Genomic DNA, 17,133 nt, shown 5'->3' with positions numbered 1-17,133 from the left:
TGTTATAGCACAAACAGCTGCTATAATTATTTGCTTCTCCTTTCTTAAAAGGAGGAATAACATATGAAATGGATTTTATCTGCTTTAGGGATAGCATTAACATCATTTTCCTATGCTTGCCTCTTTTTTGGAACTGGTTTGCATAACATTTCCTAGAAATATGCTCCATATGTACACCAGCTAGCTACCCCAACTACACTGGCAAGACATTTCAACTGGGGGCGATCCGGAGGCAGGGGGAGGAGGGACCCATCCACAGGCATTTGTTAACACCAACAAACACAAAGATGGGCTGTGGTTGAGCCAGGTGAATTGTTCCAAAACAGCAGGACAACTCCCATCAGACTTACACAAACTAGGTCTGGAAAGATTACATTCAGCACAGAAAACACACACCTCAGTTTGGAAAGGCCTCATTTAGCATCTGGTGTGGTGTGTCAGATTCCATTTGAGATACTGGGCTCCAGAGACCAGTGGGAGAAAACAACACACTCCAGAGTACATGTGTAACATGAGGAGTTAATCCCACACAGGCATTCATCTTTTCAAAGCATATATTTCTGACAGTTTTGGAAAGCACGCTTACAATTTCCATAATGTTTGAAAACATACAGACACTTTCTCTCAGTGTCACAGCATCTTGAACTTCTGAGGCCCTTTTCGTGACACCATAAACTTCTCCTTGGAAGCACAGTATGATGTCAGAGGATGTAACAGTACAAGAGGTGAAGAGGAAAGCTGTGGGAGCATTCAAATAACTTTTTCTGGCCTAAAAAGAAATAAAAACTGGAGTTTGATCCAAGAACATTTTGTTCATTTGCTATACAGGGGTGCCTTTTGTATGAGCACAGACTGTTTTGTGGACTCTGGTCCTCTGTAGTCACCATGAAACGGAAAATATACAATGAAGCTAGTGATGTGTTATCATCTAAGATTTCTATGAGTGCTATTTCTGTCTTATGTTCACAGTGACTGCTGGTCAAACGTTCATCCACTACAACTTGATAAAAACAGGAGTTTTAAAAGAATTATCACAGATATTTATAGGTTATTTTCTTTTCTCTCTTATCTTGTCTGCACAGTTGGCACGATAATGCTCATTAGTGTTCAGGTTTAAGTGAATCTTCCAAAATAGCGTTTTTTAAAGCTGCTAGTTTCTCACACATTCATCAGGGTTAAAAATATCCATATTTTTAATAAATACATGCACTTTGATATCATCCAGGTAAGCCAAACAAGTTTTATGCAAGCATGACTGAACTGCTGTATCTGTCACCTTCGGACTTGACTTGTGCCATAGTTCCAACAGAGATTTAATGAACAAGTCAATTTTGATGCAAACTTTCAGAATTTTCACAGCTCTAATCAGCAAAATAAAAGTGTGCTAGGTAATTACTGGAGTGTTAAGCTGATATTTATCTCTAATCCCCCAGATGAAAGTACTAGATTTCACAAGAACAGTCTTTATATTTAAAACCATATGCAAAAAAAGACATTATAGCAACTGATTGAAGGCAAACATTGAGATGTTAACGAACACCAGACTGTTGACACCTTCAGCCCTGCTTACCCCTGTGAAATGCTTCTCTTATGTGACCACATTGGCTGTCACCAGGATCAGGGCTAGCAATGCTCACATATTCCTCTCCCCCTCCTTCAGCACTCCACTTTCCCCCACCATTATTTATTCCACATTCTTCAACCTCTGTTCTCTCATTTCATCACAGCCTTTTCTGCTGGAAATGATCATTTTAGCAAGCAAAAGCTCACAAATAGCAGCATGTACCCTATGCCTCTAAAAAAGACCTACTACCCACTCAGACAGGGCACTGGCACTAAGGTAGAAAAATCATGCCCATCACTTGAAGTAGCTTCCATCAACACCTCTTTATAGGGTTGTGTTTGGTTTCAGACCTATGTTGACGAGGCTGAAGCTGCGCATGTTCGTACATCTGCAGGATGGAGCTCATGACCCATCGCCAGGACATTCTACTTATTTCAAGTGCTCCAACCCCCTGAAGTTAGAAATATATTTTTAAATAAGGGCAAAACATTCATCTCCATCCATATGTCAAACAGATCAGCTGTCTCAAGATTCCAGAAGAATATCAGTCTGCAGTTAGCATATAGCACTTACCCAAATGACCACCACTTCAGCAAATTTATTAGCCTCTGAACACAAGATACCATTAGTAACAGTACTGAACAACCTTAAAAGGAGTTGATGCTATTATTGTTACTCAGTTTAATCTTGCAGTTTCAAAAACTCACTAAAAACAAAGCCCCAGAGGTGGTGAATACATTCTGGACATTTCAAACTTTTTTTAAAAAACCCAGGTAGAGCACAGCTGTTCAGCACATCAGCTTTATCAACCACCTTCCATTGTATCATTACATTGATATTCACACCTACACAGACACACTAATACTTGTGATTAAAAAGTTAAATACAAATGAAACAAAACAAACATCTCGGGAAGAATATGTGGACTTCAGCAGTAGAACATGCCTCCATATGCCAAAGGAAGAAAAGCAGCGAACAGATGGCTTTCTTGCTTTGTCTTCATACTGCTTTCATACTTACACTACTTCATACTTTGGGTTAATATTTTTATCCAAACTCACAGTGATTAACAATACAGACAGACGGAGGATTGTATTTCACTCTATAATTAGGCAGACACAATGAGGTGAGTTCTCAGCAGGGTACAGAGGAAAATAAAGCGTCCTTAGCTCCATTAGTGATATTTCCTGTGCACAGGGGAATAACTTTTATTCCAATATGTGCAATAGAGATGAGAATTTAAAAAATCCTCAGATGCACAAAAACCAGGGTTTACAGTGTTATTAATGAAACAAAATACCATGAGGCCTTCTTTCAGGACAAGCCTTAACTCTTCCTTAACTTTAAGCACATGCTTATGTGCCTGATCACTTGGAGAATGAAGAAATGGACAATGTCCTATTTCAATGCTAGAAATAACAATGGACATGCTCTTTTTAAACAGTCTGGGTAAAAAAAGCTGTCATAAACCTAGTTTTAATCAGACTTCAACATCCTTCATGAATGTTTTGTGCAACTGAAGCGTCACTTGATGAGTGCTGACTCCATCTACACCCACAGTGAACCTGGGCACGTGGAATGGAGGACGCCACTCATGTCATAACATCCAGTGACAGACTCGTAGGTAATCACACGTGGAAAACAAAAGGAACACAGCCCTGGGAAAGACACAAGGCTCTGCAAACAGGGCACAAACCAGGGGCCAATCTGCTGAGATTCCCAGGCCATGCACAGAACAGCCTGCCTGCCAACACTGTGAGAGCATTTTGCTTCTACGGGTTTGCTTGTGACTGAGGTGTTGTCACATGAATGGGTCAGAAAGGATTGGTTTCTGGCAAAACACTTGAGGCTAAGTTACATATGTAGCAAAAAAGCCCATTTACCACGGTAATGAAGACATTTGTAGTTTCAGACCTGAAGGTAAGAGCACATGCTTGCATGACCTAGTTCAAGAGACTTGGTACACACAAAGGCTGTACAGAAGTGACCACCTTGGTCACTTGTACTCAATTTAAAGACTGATGTGAACCAGGACCACAAAAAACAACCTGTGAAAGCATCTACAAGACTCTAGTCCCATCAGAGTGTCCACACTGATGTTGGGGCAGTGTCTTGGTAAGCTAGGCACGTATCTCACCTGCTTTCCGTGATGTTTTTGCTCTTAAACAGCTTGTGCTTTATGAATGACAGCAAAATGATGGCTAACTTATTATGCCAAGACAAAAAATACAAAGGAGGTGCCAAAAATAACACGAGGTCTGTTGTGCTCAATGCAAGTAGCAGGAACCCACAGCCAAACTCCATCAGCCATGGCAGAGGGTGACGGCCAGCAGCCCGGACAGGGTGTATTCGAGGCACACAGGACAAGATCTGATGATTCAGCTCTTCCAACAAACTCACCCTGCTCTATTTACAGCAAAGCACAACGACCTCTCACATGCCTTCCTCTCCCCTCTTAGAAGCATAGGAATTGCCATGGTGACTGACTAGTGGCCCAAATTTAATACCCTGCTGTCAACAGTAGCTGGTACTCGGTGCTACAAAGGAAAAATACAACAGCTCTGCAGCAGGCAGTTACAGAACAGCTAGTGAAGAGGGAAAATTTCCTCCTAATCCCCTTGCCATTTGATATTGGTTTATGGCTTCAGTAGCAGCAGACTCAGACCCTGCATGAGGAAGTATTTGAACACAAACATAGCATTAAACATGGGCTTATAGGCACATGCTCAAATCCGACAGACTTCAATGAACTCAGTGTTTCCCTGCACAGAGCTATGCTTCTGAACTGCAGCATAGGGGTTCAGGTCATGAGGACTTGTTCTTTCCCTGCAAGAAACACAGCTCTTCTGTGAATAACACCAGTTCCTCACATCAGAAAGACCTGGCCCATAACGACAACACAAATACAAATGCAACTCTTAGTCTGCCTTAGACAGAGATGCAAATCTGCTCCAAATAGGTCCACAGGCATCCTGGGAGCTGCCCCAGGCCAGACCTTAAATGGATATCCCTGCACATACGCTCCTTGCAGAAGCAGGTAACCCACATCAGGAAGATATTTAAAACTGGAGTGGCCTGGGGGTAGAATTTGATGCAATTATCACTGGCTTTAGCCAGACATCAAGGGCTCAGTCAGTACCCCCAACTGGGTCAAGTTTTCCAGAGGATTCAACACCCATCACCACCAGAGCTCTGGTCTCTCTTTGAAACCTGGAATTGCCTCTACACACCAACACCACATAGTGACAGACAGCACCGGCCCAGACAGACAGTCTTTTACAAAACTATTCTGGACCAAGACTTTTTTTCCAGTTGTGATGGAGAACTCTCTCAGTCAAATAAAGCAGCATATGGAAAACCCCCAGCACTGCATGTTCTCATAATTTTTGGAACACTGTAAATATTTGAGTCAGTAGATCTTAATCCATAAACACAGCTGGACTTGAGAAACAATGATGGTAACTTATTATAATTTAAACAATTGTGTAACAAAACAAACCAATGATAATCACTTTGGTTTTCTAAGGACAATAGGCACAACCTTTTCACAAAGTTAACATGATGGTACACGTAATTACATAAAAAATAAACTTACATATGCTAAGATAAATTATTCTCAGCTTTTAAAGAGCACTGTAGAGGAGAAAAGCTGTATGGTGCAAAGCCAGCATTTCATACAATGTACAGAGCTGGAATGGTAACTGCCAGCCAAAGGACATCCCTTTTCCCTTCTATCCTCTTCCAGAACATATTAGTTTAATTGCTTTATGACCAGGAACATCATTCCCCCAAGTTCACCCTCAATGTAAGCCCTTGTGCACACAGTTTACATACAAAGAACTAGTGGCTGATCTCTGCTGTGATTAAGAAGAGGAACATTTATCCAAACTGCATAAGAACAGACCTGGGCAGTCAACTCACTTTTTAAATATGTTGAATGGGGTTTAAGGTCTTTCCTGAAAGTTCAAATAAGTTCACTTCCTTCTTATTTCCATTGCTTCTTTGCATTTTCACAAGTGTTTGCATTCAGCAATATAACCTAGAAACAGAAGTAAACACAACATGGTTGAAATCCATTTCAGAATTGTCCTAAGCAGGGTGCTATTCTGAAGTTTTTATCAGAGATGTAAAGTGGATTCAACTACCAGCAAAACACATAGCCAAGAGAAAAACTATGCAAAAACAAATTAGGATTTAAATGTACGCACTTTTTTTAAAGCAAAATCCTGATTATGGCTATAAACCCTTCACTACTTTGCTAACACCAACACAAAAAACCTCCAGCTTTCATATTTTACATCCAATTTTCAAGAGATAAGATTCCTACCCAAAATTCTAGAATCCAGAATGCAAGTGAAAACTGCAAATAAGGAAGGCAAAAGCTCTTCAGTCAAGCATTATAAAGGTTTGATATTCCAGAACTGCAACAGTCACACTACCAGAATTTGGCCCCCTCATCTGTACCCCTTAGAAATTATGGTGGATAAGCCTGTAAACCAGCTACATACATGCTATGAGCCCCAACTTCCAGCTCTCAGTGAAGTCAGTGCCACATAAAATGAGAAAACTGACATCTGAACTAATTCCTTATACCAGGAAAATCCCTAGTTTTAAAATTGCAAGTTCAAAAAGGAGCACATGAGCAAAACAGCGTATTTTCCAGCTCCCTCCCTTGCAACGAGACAGATGAGCCATATTAACTGCAACTTTCAAAAAAAAAAAAATCAAGTATGGAAAACGTCAGCTCCACAGTACAAGTCTGGCAAAGTTATAATCAACTAAAATCAGGATCTTATAATAGGAACTGACAGGGAAATTCTAGCTACTTGTGCTGCTTATAAACGCTAACATTATCTGGCAAAGGGATGAAGCCACAAAGTTGAGATCCAGTTCTGGACTAGAACTTCCCCAAGTTTTCAGGGAACTTTGATAAAGGAGTTCAGTTTGGTCCAGGTGTACATAAGTCCTTCAGAAATAAATAATTAGAAGGTCTAAGAACGGTTAAAGGTTCAAAGGAACTCTTTCCACTCAGATTAAAACTTTTTTCCAATAAAGAAAACCACAATACAGGATGGTAATTTCAGTGCCTGACATGTGACCCCTAAGTCAGTATGCTGCGCTTCATACTAGAAATATTGCCTCTGCTCCATTTGAATATGTAAGAGCATTCTTTAAAAAAGGGAATAATAAATCTAGAACAATGGCCACATTAATCCAGACCCTATTTGGCAGGGTCTGCCGAACAACCATTAACAGCCATTTATGCAAGTTCCTAAATGGGAGATCATTCATTGACTTGCAAATGATGTCACCGTCCAAATGATGGAACATTTCTTTCCTTTTGTGGCTTTGCCATCCTATTTCTGCAAGGCTGCCAGGCAGGTAAACAGAATTCCACTTAATCTGTCTGCAGCTTAAAAAAAAACCACCCACAAAAAAAAACAACCTACAGCATGTCCATTGAGGCCACCGTTTTCAAAGGTGAGTGCTTAACACTGGCCACCTAAATCCAAATTTAGGAACATAAATAAGTACCCTGTTTTTTTAAAGCCTTTAAGTATCTTGTGCTCCACAGTGTTTTCCTATTCCATGCTGTTCTTCAGTAAGGACCTCGAGGGGAGGGAGGGGAGGGCAGAGAAGGGGGACATTATGCTGTCTAGATTTATTGTTTCTTAGACTTCAGCCCACTTGCATAGCAGGAGGACTGGCTAGAGAACAATTCTGCTCCACTAAACCCTCCAGCATTTTGAAATTTAGCTTCATTCCACATCACTGGTGCAGTACAAGGAGAACAGTTCTGCAAGAGATTTAGGGGGAGGTGAGAGAGTGACTGACATGGTTGAGAACAGAGACTTCAATCTGCTTTAATCAGAAAAGCAATTGCACCTTATCCATCTTCCCAAGCCAACAACTCTGTCACAGAGCTGCCCCGAACCTGAGGAAACTTCCTGGTGAGTATTTCAGGAATACTTATTACTCCAACTGGCTTAACGCTTTCCACAAACAGGAGACTTCAAACAGTAAACAAGCCCTTAATCAAACCATTCTTGGCCATCTCTATTTATAGGACACAAGTAGTTTTCCTAGTAGATAAGTTTGCAAATGCAAGCTGGGACCTGACAACATGACGGCACGGCTCCAGCACTACCACCATTAGCAAGAAGTCAGATGCAGGAACATTTTCTCATCATTTTCTTCACAACAGATCCATGGTGAAGGCTCAAGGGAAAAGAAAGGAAGTTGCTTGAACTTTGAGAATGGGAATGTCAGAAGTACTCACCCTACTCCCACTGGGGTCAGCAGCAGGAGAGTGGGCCAAAACTTTCAAAAAATTTTTGCCTTATATGTATCAATTTCAGGAGTCAAGAGGCTGAAGAGCGATCAAAAGATATCTCCTCACCGAGCAACAGTACCTAGTCTCTGGTAGAAACCCCTTCTCTATTGCCCATCTAGGATGGTGATGAGCTGCAGACCACTCTTCAGCTTCTGACCACCTTGGCACAGGTCTGCATTCATCCTACCTAAGGTACCAGATAGAGCCATGCAGCACCTTAGACCCCCTTCATTTGTCAGTGTAGGGGCAAAACATCTTCCAAAAGGACCTTCCATAGTGTCAGGATGTACATACCTACCTGTATGGCTCTTATCTATAGCAGGACACCAAGGCAACTGTCACCCAGCATCAGTGAAGTGCCAGAAGTTAAATGGAGTTAATGCACATATTGAAGTCTTTTCTCCCTCTGCCACACAATAATAAACATTTTTCTGAATCTATACCATCAGCAGGATATTGCAAGCACTGGCCCAGTTTTATGTGGACAGGCATATAGCAATGGGGATGTTGCTATTGTCTTCAGTAGGATCAGATTTAGGCCAAGACTAAAATTCAGGCAAGAGTTAGTTGGGCTACATTAGGTTCAAAGTTTGAGCCAAAGTACTCTCAAGCCAGTCGTTCCTCACTTTGTGGTTTAACTGTTTAAGTTGCCTAAACCCATAGACATCGCAAATTGCAAACAGTTCCAGTTGAACCTAACTTTTGGATTCTTCCTTTTCAATTCTTGTACTTCTCCTTATTTAGTCTTCCCTCATTACTATTTTTGTAAATTATTCGCATCAGAAATAGTGAGTCACAAAAAAGTACATAAATAGCTACTTATGTTACAGGACAGAATCTCTCAATATTTTCAATCTGCTAAATGACTGATTGCTGGGTCTCTCAATTTGTTATTTCCAGAGTGCACCCACCCAGCATCCAAGGCAAAGCAAGTTTTGGGGGTGGGAGGGCATTGTTTTTTACTGAAAATAATCCAGAGGAAAACTTAGTAAAAAGAAACATCAAACAACATGAGATAATGCCAAATTACAGATTTTCAAGTAATTCAGATAATAAGATGCCACTGAAGAAATAAAATGAGCACCAAGCAATCCAGGTAAATTTGAAAATCTCAGGCGGGTATCTGAAAAGAAGCTAGCTTCAGCTAGTTCAGTCCATACTCGGCACATTTACAGTATTTTTTTGCTGTTTTTTTTTCCTGAAACACATGCACAGCAATCTGTGTGTAACGATTTCTCCATATTTCTATGCTTAAACAGGTCACTGAATGGCAACGAGCATGGTGATCTATGCCTTTGTACCCCTCAAATCCTGCTTTGGCATTTCATCTCTGCTTAGCTGAGCCTTGATCTCATGCATAGCTTGTTCGCAGCAAGTCTTAACAAGTCTGAAGTTGACCATGTTTTTAGGAGTTCATTTGTATTTTATGTTCTGAATTCATACACAGAGTGTTTTGACTCCGATTTCCACAGAAGCAGACTCAGGAAGGCTGCTGTTCCTAACAGGATGGTCCAGTGTGAGGAGCGTGCAACTCAGATCCCAAATAGGGGCTACTTTATCTCCTGCTTCTTTCGGGACTGCATTTACCTGACAAAGTCAGTCTGCCTCCTCTAAGACTGAAGTGGCATCAGCTGGCCAGGCTGTGGGCATCACATCAGCCACACATCCTGTCCCATCTAACTCTGAGAATAATTTGTTGGATAGGACTCCTAGGCTAAAATCACAGAGATGCCAGTTCCCTTGGAGGCAGGGATGGGATGCGATGGGATCTCAGTGCAGTGGAAGCCTACAGTACCCAACAGGATTGTGTTCTGACTTCAAAGAGCTCCCTTCCCCTTAATGCTTATTCCAAAATGATTTGCAGATTTTTATAGAAGTGCAGTGGAGATGAAAACTAAGCATTACCAAAGAAAAAAGTGAAAATACATTTTCAGTTAAATTTTGAAGAGTCAATGAGACAACAAAATATGGAAAAGTTGTTCCAGATGGCAAGAACGTACTTGAGGAATTTCATTTAATCATATTCGTGCAAGATGTTTTCATTTGGATGACATATATCAATCGCATACTTAAATCAACAGTCCTTCCTACTGAAATAAATGTAAAGCTCCCAGGAGCACGAAAGGGTCTCAGTGCTTTTGCTTTAAGTGCAAGTACAGCATGTATGGAGCTGACAGTCTTTTTGTTATTCTCTTGAGGAAAAGCAATAGTTCATCAAGACACTGCAAAAATGTGTCCATTTTGAAAGCAGCCTCAAGGCCATTTTGCCCACCTGAGTCATCAGTTCTCTGCCCACTGTGCTACCAAGACAATTCCCACCTCCCATGCCCTACCCGATAGGTTGGATGGCCAGGTCCCAATGCCTTGAAAATAAGTGTGATGGGCTGAGAGAGAGAAGGAAGCCCAGATAAATATGAAGGTTCCAGCTCCTATAATCTGATTCACATTGAGCAAGCCCCCAGTGCTCTTGACCCAAGGTCATTCACCCAATGGATGCTCCAGAGGTGTGTCACTAAGACAGCCCAAGCCACCCAGCTCTTCTCGAGTAGACGGGCAGGGTGTACAAGGCCCCTCCAAAGCCTCTTGGAAAAGTCAAAACACTGAGGTTCCAGTTGGAAGGGAAATTTCATGTTCCACCCAGGTTTTCCCCACACTGCAGTCATTTAACCCACCTTCCAGAAAAACCTAATTGTTCCAAGATGACCATTTCATTTTATATATACACACACACATATAAGCTGCATCCCCATAATGAGACAGGTGAGGTTCCAAAGATCCTACTTGCCTTAATAATTTCATTTATAAAAGCCTGGGAAGGGATCACAGGTAAGAAGATCTAGCACATGAACAGGTCAGTATCAGAACGATAGCACAGATTTTCTACATTTCAAATAAAAAAATTTCTATTTTTGAGGCCATAGCACCTCTCAAATAGAACATTAAAAGTAGATTATTTATTTACAGAGGAGTTTTCATTATGAGTTGAAACTCAGTTTACACCTGAAGTGCACATCAAAGTTTTTAAAGATGTGGAGAATTTCAGTCACCTCCAAAACACTGCAAATGCAAACTATCTTTCTGCACAGCTTCTTCCTGCAGCTGTACTCTGAAGGGAATATACATATACATACAGGTATGTATATTAGTTATTACTAGAATAACTGTAATAAGGCCTTTTGTTTGGCGACTGTCTATTTCTAAGAAGTGAAGCATGATGAGATTTAGCTTGCCAGCTGCACATTTCACTTTCCCATATCCCCAAACAGAGATTTAAAATAGCCTGTTTATCAGATGTGTATCTAACTCGTATTCCACTGTGAGGTCTAAAAAGGAATTTCCATTCTTACAAATGTCCCCCTTGTGGGGCATTACCGTCTGTTCCGATCATCGTAAAGGGTCCCTCTTTCCTTCTAGTCCAAAACCCACTGAAGCATTTCTTTAATGACTATAAAACAAAAGGCTAGAGGCTTTCTTGCCTTAATTTATATACAAATACATTACCAATTAAAAGGTAACTGTGAAGAATAGAGCTGATAATGGAATGCCTTCTGCAACCTGAACTGTAGCATTGCTACCATGACATTATAATAATTAGTTAATCTACCCTCTAATTTGTCTCACTTTGCATTGGCAGACTAGAAGCTGCTGTCTACATGATTTCTCATTGAAAACTGTGGTAACAGAAGAAAAAAAGAGGTTTTTTTCCACCACCCACCCATTCTATGCATAATCTTTTCCCCCTTCTCTCCACCACCACTGTAAATCTGGAATATATCTCCATTAAGACAAGTGGAGTTATACTCCTGATCCACTATGAAAGCAGAATTTGGCTTAGTACCACTGAAATACACCAAACTCACACATTCAAAAATGCCTTATCATTGCAGCCAGCCTGCTGCCTATGCTCTTGTTCCACTGCCAGGTTTAGCTCAGTGAAGTTTGCAGCAAACTTCTCTGAATGGAGGCCTTTCTCTTTCCCTTCTACTCACCACCCCCACTTGCAAAGGGTTTGTGATAAGTTCATAAATTCCCCGATTATTCCTCTTGCTATTCAGAGTAACAAAGGCAGATCCTCCCTTCTCACCTAAGCTGCTCAGATGGATGGAACATCTGTGCATCAGAAACGCAGGGGGTAAAGAGGAGTTCAAGGCAAAAGTCTGTACTTCAGTAATGCCCTCATATGACTTAGATGCACATTTCTTTCCATCAGGAATCAACTATTTTGCTACCACACCTGTGCAGCCAGATGTCATACAACAGTAATTCAAGCCATTAGAAAGACATTTTAGAGTCTGTATGCTTAAAAAAGGCAGGGAGACAAAAATTGATAAAGATTTTATTTTCCAATTAGTTCAAGACTGAACAAAATACATCTTGCCTTTTCAGGAGTTATATTTATCTATACGCACAAGATTTGTGATACCCCTTATTTCTCAAATCAAGCTCCATTTTGATTGCTTCCATAAGATGAAACCCACCATTATCTAAAAAAAACAAGTACAAAGTGTACAACTCATAGCAAGCATTTGCCAAAATGTTAGCCTTCAGCACTTCTTTTTAAACAAACATAAGGAAATGAGATGACCTTTAAATTGCTTCTTGACATGTACTAAATCTACAGAAATTAGGAAGATTCTCTGGAAAGAGCTGTATAATTTTAGTACTCACAGTATATTTTTAGCATATGCTAAGAATATTTTGTATACTAAAAGAATGCTGTATGCAGTAAAACGTCAGGGATTTTGTCAAGCTTTGAAAGTCTAGGGTTTAGGTTAAAGGGCAGTAGAAGTAGTAGGTGGATGGCTTGAAGCAAGCAGGAAATAACCACCATAAGCTAATCAAAGCTTGCACCACCTGGGCAACACCCTTTTATTACCCCCATCCTCTTACCCTTTAAAAGCAGAGCTTGGGGATTCATTAGTAAACAAATGCCTTCTCCCACCCACCCCCTTCTGCTCCTAAGACACAGAAAGTAAGGGGCAAGCGACAAGAGTCTGATCTGCAGGCTGCACAGGTAGATTGGAGCAGGCAGCTGAATCGGAGCCCTAAACCAGGATGAGCTCAGTCATCCAATGTTCCCTTTTTCCAGCGAGATGAATTCTGTATCCAAACGGAAGGTGGGTGGCAGAAGAACAAGTGTCACAGGAACTGGTGGTGCTGAGAATAGCACAAGGAAGGAAAAAAGAGGCAATGCAGCTGCTGCCTAGCAAGAACCCCAAGAGACCTTTTGCATGTGTGGGGTGCGTAAGTTGAAGTGTGTGCACACAGTCCTGTAGCAGAGGATTTGCTGAAGACCTCTGCTTAGCGTAAGCAGTTTGCCTCAAAGAGGAGATTTGTTTCATTGGGAGGGAAAGGATTGCAGCTAGTTGTTCCAGCCAGAACGCAAAGAGCATTCTTTTTCCTTCTGTGTCACTGATGAAGTGCGATGAGCCGCAAGCTTCACAGGGCAAATGCAGCCTAGCCTAGCTCCATATGGTTTCAGAGCTGCACCCATTTGCACCATCACTGAGTCACAGCACCACATAAGCTGTTTGTGAGAGGTGTAAAGGGGCATCTTGTAGTACAGTCCAAGACGTGATGGTGTAAAAATATCATGGACTTCCACACAAGAGACAGATGGAAACTGGATCCAGTAGATACGGGTGCCAGCAAGTATTTGCTTCCCATCACAAAAGTGCCAGCTCAGACTAAACTAGATAGGCTTAACATCACATCTAAATCAAAAAGACAGAGCAGTGCAAGCCTGAAGGAAGAGCAGACAAGGACAAAGTAGAACACAAGGAGAATTTGAAAGAGGTTACATTTCCTGGACCATGACAACAATTCTGGAGAACTAAGGGGCACAATTAGCAACTTTCCAGCTAATAAGTCTATCACTTAAGAAACCCAGCACCGTGAAGACTGAGACAAAGTCACAAGAAGGGTTAGATGCCATTCATTGAACACACAATTCTTAATAAGAATGAAGAACTGCCAACACATTTCTCCCTATTTCTCACACATGCATGCATTCCCTGCAAAACTCATGCAAGCAAAGCTTTCAGAGTTTGGAGAGGCAGGCTGTGCTGTCATTTGTTCTTGACTAAATGAAGGAATTGCTCTACTCAGTTTTCTAAGAGCCAAAGTGCTGACCAGAGATACAGGCATATTTAGTAATGCCCAATTCAGTCTGTGGCAGCTACAAGTTCAGTGTCTTCATTTTTTTCCCCCTCCTCAGGGCAATTCCTACTAGGAAATACCAGCAGCTCCTAACTCCCTGTACTAGTTTCCGTGGATCCTCCTGTGGAATACCTCTCCCCTGTGCACTACACTCAGGAATTTCACTTCATAGCAAGATGTGTAAGAGTAGGTCATTGCAATAGGCAAACTGCACAGGCAAAAACACCAGGAAAAATGAAGAACACAAACAAGGACTTAAACTACACATGACCTGATCTTCCAGCCCTGCAGTTTGTGAAGTCACTTTCATTGCAAGTAAATACTTTAAGCATAATGACAGAAGTTTCACATCTCTGTTTTTGTCCTGTGTAACAGACTCCATAACAGGCAGGATGACAGAAAATCCCATCCCAAGGACCTAGCTCAATACCACCATTTCAGAACAGATCCAGCTCTCACAGCAAGCACCACCTGTTTAGGAGACATCAATGATGCACACAGTCATGAAGTTAAGGCAGAGAATGTTTTGATTGTTAATTCAAGATGCTCTCAGAGCTCTGTGGTGACCCAGCTGGTCATTCCTGCTCTTGTTTGTCCGAGCAGCAGAACAGTCCACAGATTGCAGTGGTTATGAGTAAGCAAGCATGTATGCATTTCTGTTGACAGCATCTTCCCAGAAATGATCACAGAACCCGACCGGTACACGTAAGGTCTTCAGACTTTTTTCAAATATGTTATACATATATATTTACAAATCTCATTTCAGATGAAAGCCTGAAATGAGATTTATTTTCCTCAGCCTTTTGATAACTTCCTGTAGACAAAGACGTACAGAAGCTGCTGCTTAGCACAGGGTGCGCTTATTACACATGTTTAAGGATTGCAAATAAGTGTACCTTAGCCAAATATTTCCACCCATGGGGTGATGTGTTTACATACCCTGTGGTACATGATCAGCAGTTACTTGGGATATACTGTGCCTCTAATGTTTGAAACCTAGCATGCCACATGCTGGGAATTAGGTAGCCTCAAACTGTTTGACTTGACTGAGAAACACTGCTCCAGATGTGAAAGAGCGTTATCTTCCCTTTTTAGAGATGACTTCCCCCATGATTCCCTTTTTCCCCTACCTAGAAATCTGAAAACTAAAGTTAGCAGAGGCATAGTCAGGAAATAGAAGAAATTATATAGCTTGCGCAATATGGAATACATTCAAATAAACCAGAAAAAAGCTACCAAAATAACTACAAGATTTGCAGTTCTCTGGAAAGAGAAGGGCTTATTTTTCAGAGCATAGGGATGAACCAACACATCCCTAATACACAGGGATGCCCAAAGATGGAAGCGTGTAAGTTTAGATTGTTCTTGCCATCCCAACCCCTGTATTTCTAAGCCTTTGGTGAGACAGAGCAAGAGACAGTCAGCTTGTACATTAGGGCTTATGGGAGACCCAACACACGAGGCAGAAAGTATTTCAGGAAGAACACTCTCGTGCTAGGAAATCACTTGCTTCCACAGCAATATGGTGTTCTTTCTTTCCCATCCATAGCACTGATATGTAGTCCACTGTCATTGCACCCGAAGTACTTCCTCATGCAAGTGGTGACCATCTTCATACGTGGGAAACTACAAAGAGATTCAGATCTTGAGTAAAGTACTTATCCAGAACAGTATTTAACCATGCTTCAGTTCTGAGGTAAAACTGACACTGACCCCAAATGACTTGCCCAACCCTACAGAGTTCATCTCTGTCATTCTTCCCTGTCCTCTTTTCCTGCCAAAGCACACTTTTGAGCAAGCCACAGCTTTGCAATGTCAGCCGTGCTGGTCTGCGAACATTAGCAGCAAAGGACAGGCTGTGTTCAAAATAAGGCACACTATAGGGACAAAGGCAATCAGGGTTTACGTGGCTTCTTCTCTCCATCACCTCTGGAGAGTCTTTTACAGTTTGTTCAAAAAGACATCTGCCTCCTTATGAAATCCTAGGGAGTTCAAGTACCAATGGGTCCTTACTACCTTACCTAGATGTCTGAAAGGCCAAGATTGTAACTTCTGACTATATTCTGATACCGATCTCAGCACATAGTATTTCTTAAATAATGCCTTATTGGAGACTTACACACATATGCTACGCTTTAAAAATCATTGTTTACCTAAAAACTGGAGTATGTTGTCCACCACTCACCTTAATTGCTTAGAAAGGCTGGTGTTACCAGCCAAGAGAACTGGCAATAGGCACAAGAAAGGACTTTGAGAGAAGAACTTGATTCTTCAGGGATGGCAGGAGCCTGGACCACCCCTTGCAATTGTTGCTAAACATTCAGGGATCCTTAGAAGGCAGCTCAGTCACTGCTTTGCTAAGGGAGAGCATAGCTACACACTGGTTAGAGCTAATTAGGCAGAGAGGAGTTGCTGTTTCCATAGAAGACATGAGTGGAAGTAATAGATCAAACTCCGATCTTGAACTCCTGTAGTAAACACAAAGCATATCAGGAGGAGCTGCTGGCAAGCCCAGCATCTGAGAAACATGGGAATGTGCTTGTGACCCCATCTGCAGGCCTCCTAACAGCTTCTCCGAAATTTCACAAGCAGGGGGATGTCCTAGATAATGGATGGGAGCCCAGCTGCCCCCAGATGAGGGAGTTTCCTTTGTGCACGAGTCCCTAAGTTATTTCAGCAGCATCTGGCAGTGACGCTCTTGTTAAGGCTGCTATTTATAAAGCCTGATTGTTCGTTCAGGGACAGCTCTTGGCATACGAGGCCTCAGGAGAGCTGGAGTGATCTGGTTAACAAAACATCCAGCAAGCTGGGAAATCAAGTCTGCTTTTGATTTATAATGCAGCAAACTAAAAATTATGATTTGCCAGGCTCATTTTGGCATACTCATAATTCAACTACAGTTCTGATTATTTAAAAAAATAATAATTAAAAACCCACCAAGTTTAATTACCATAATTATGGAAATACTCAGAGTGAAAAGGACTTTAAAATAATGAGGCAAACTCACACAGCTCGAACTCCACCAATTAACAGGATGTTAGGTTTGCAAGACAAGTCTCAGCAAGAAAAACTTCTC

General features: G+C 41.4%; 1 long non-coding RNA gene across 2 annotated transcripts in view; it reads right to left on the bottom strand.

The window, feature by feature from the left end:
• The window catches only part of LOC127023726 (uncharacterized), a 131,460-nt gene that overhangs the window by 97,256 nt on the left and 17,071 nt on the right, over positions 1-17,133 (bottom strand). Inside the window, exon 2 of one of the 2 annotated variants that reach the window (XR_007767465.1) lies at positions 5,486-5,603. The exons of the other annotated variant lie outside the window; for it this stretch is intronic. This is a non-coding gene — a long non-coding RNA (uncharacterized LOC127023726). The remainder of the gene's footprint in view (positions 1-5,485; positions 5,604-17,133) is intronic. 2 annotated transcript variants of the gene reach the window in all.

The sequence above is a fragment of the Gymnogyps californianus genome, chromosome 18 (genome assembly GCF_018139145.2).
Source record: "Gymnogyps californianus isolate 813 chromosome 18, ASM1813914v2, whole genome shotgun sequence".
Classification (NCBI taxonomy): domain Eukaryota; kingdom Metazoa; phylum Chordata; class Aves; order Accipitriformes; family Cathartidae; genus Gymnogyps; species Gymnogyps californianus.
The sequence above is the reverse complement of the archived record's forward strand: the minus strand, read 5'-3'. Positions and strand labels throughout refer to the sequence as shown.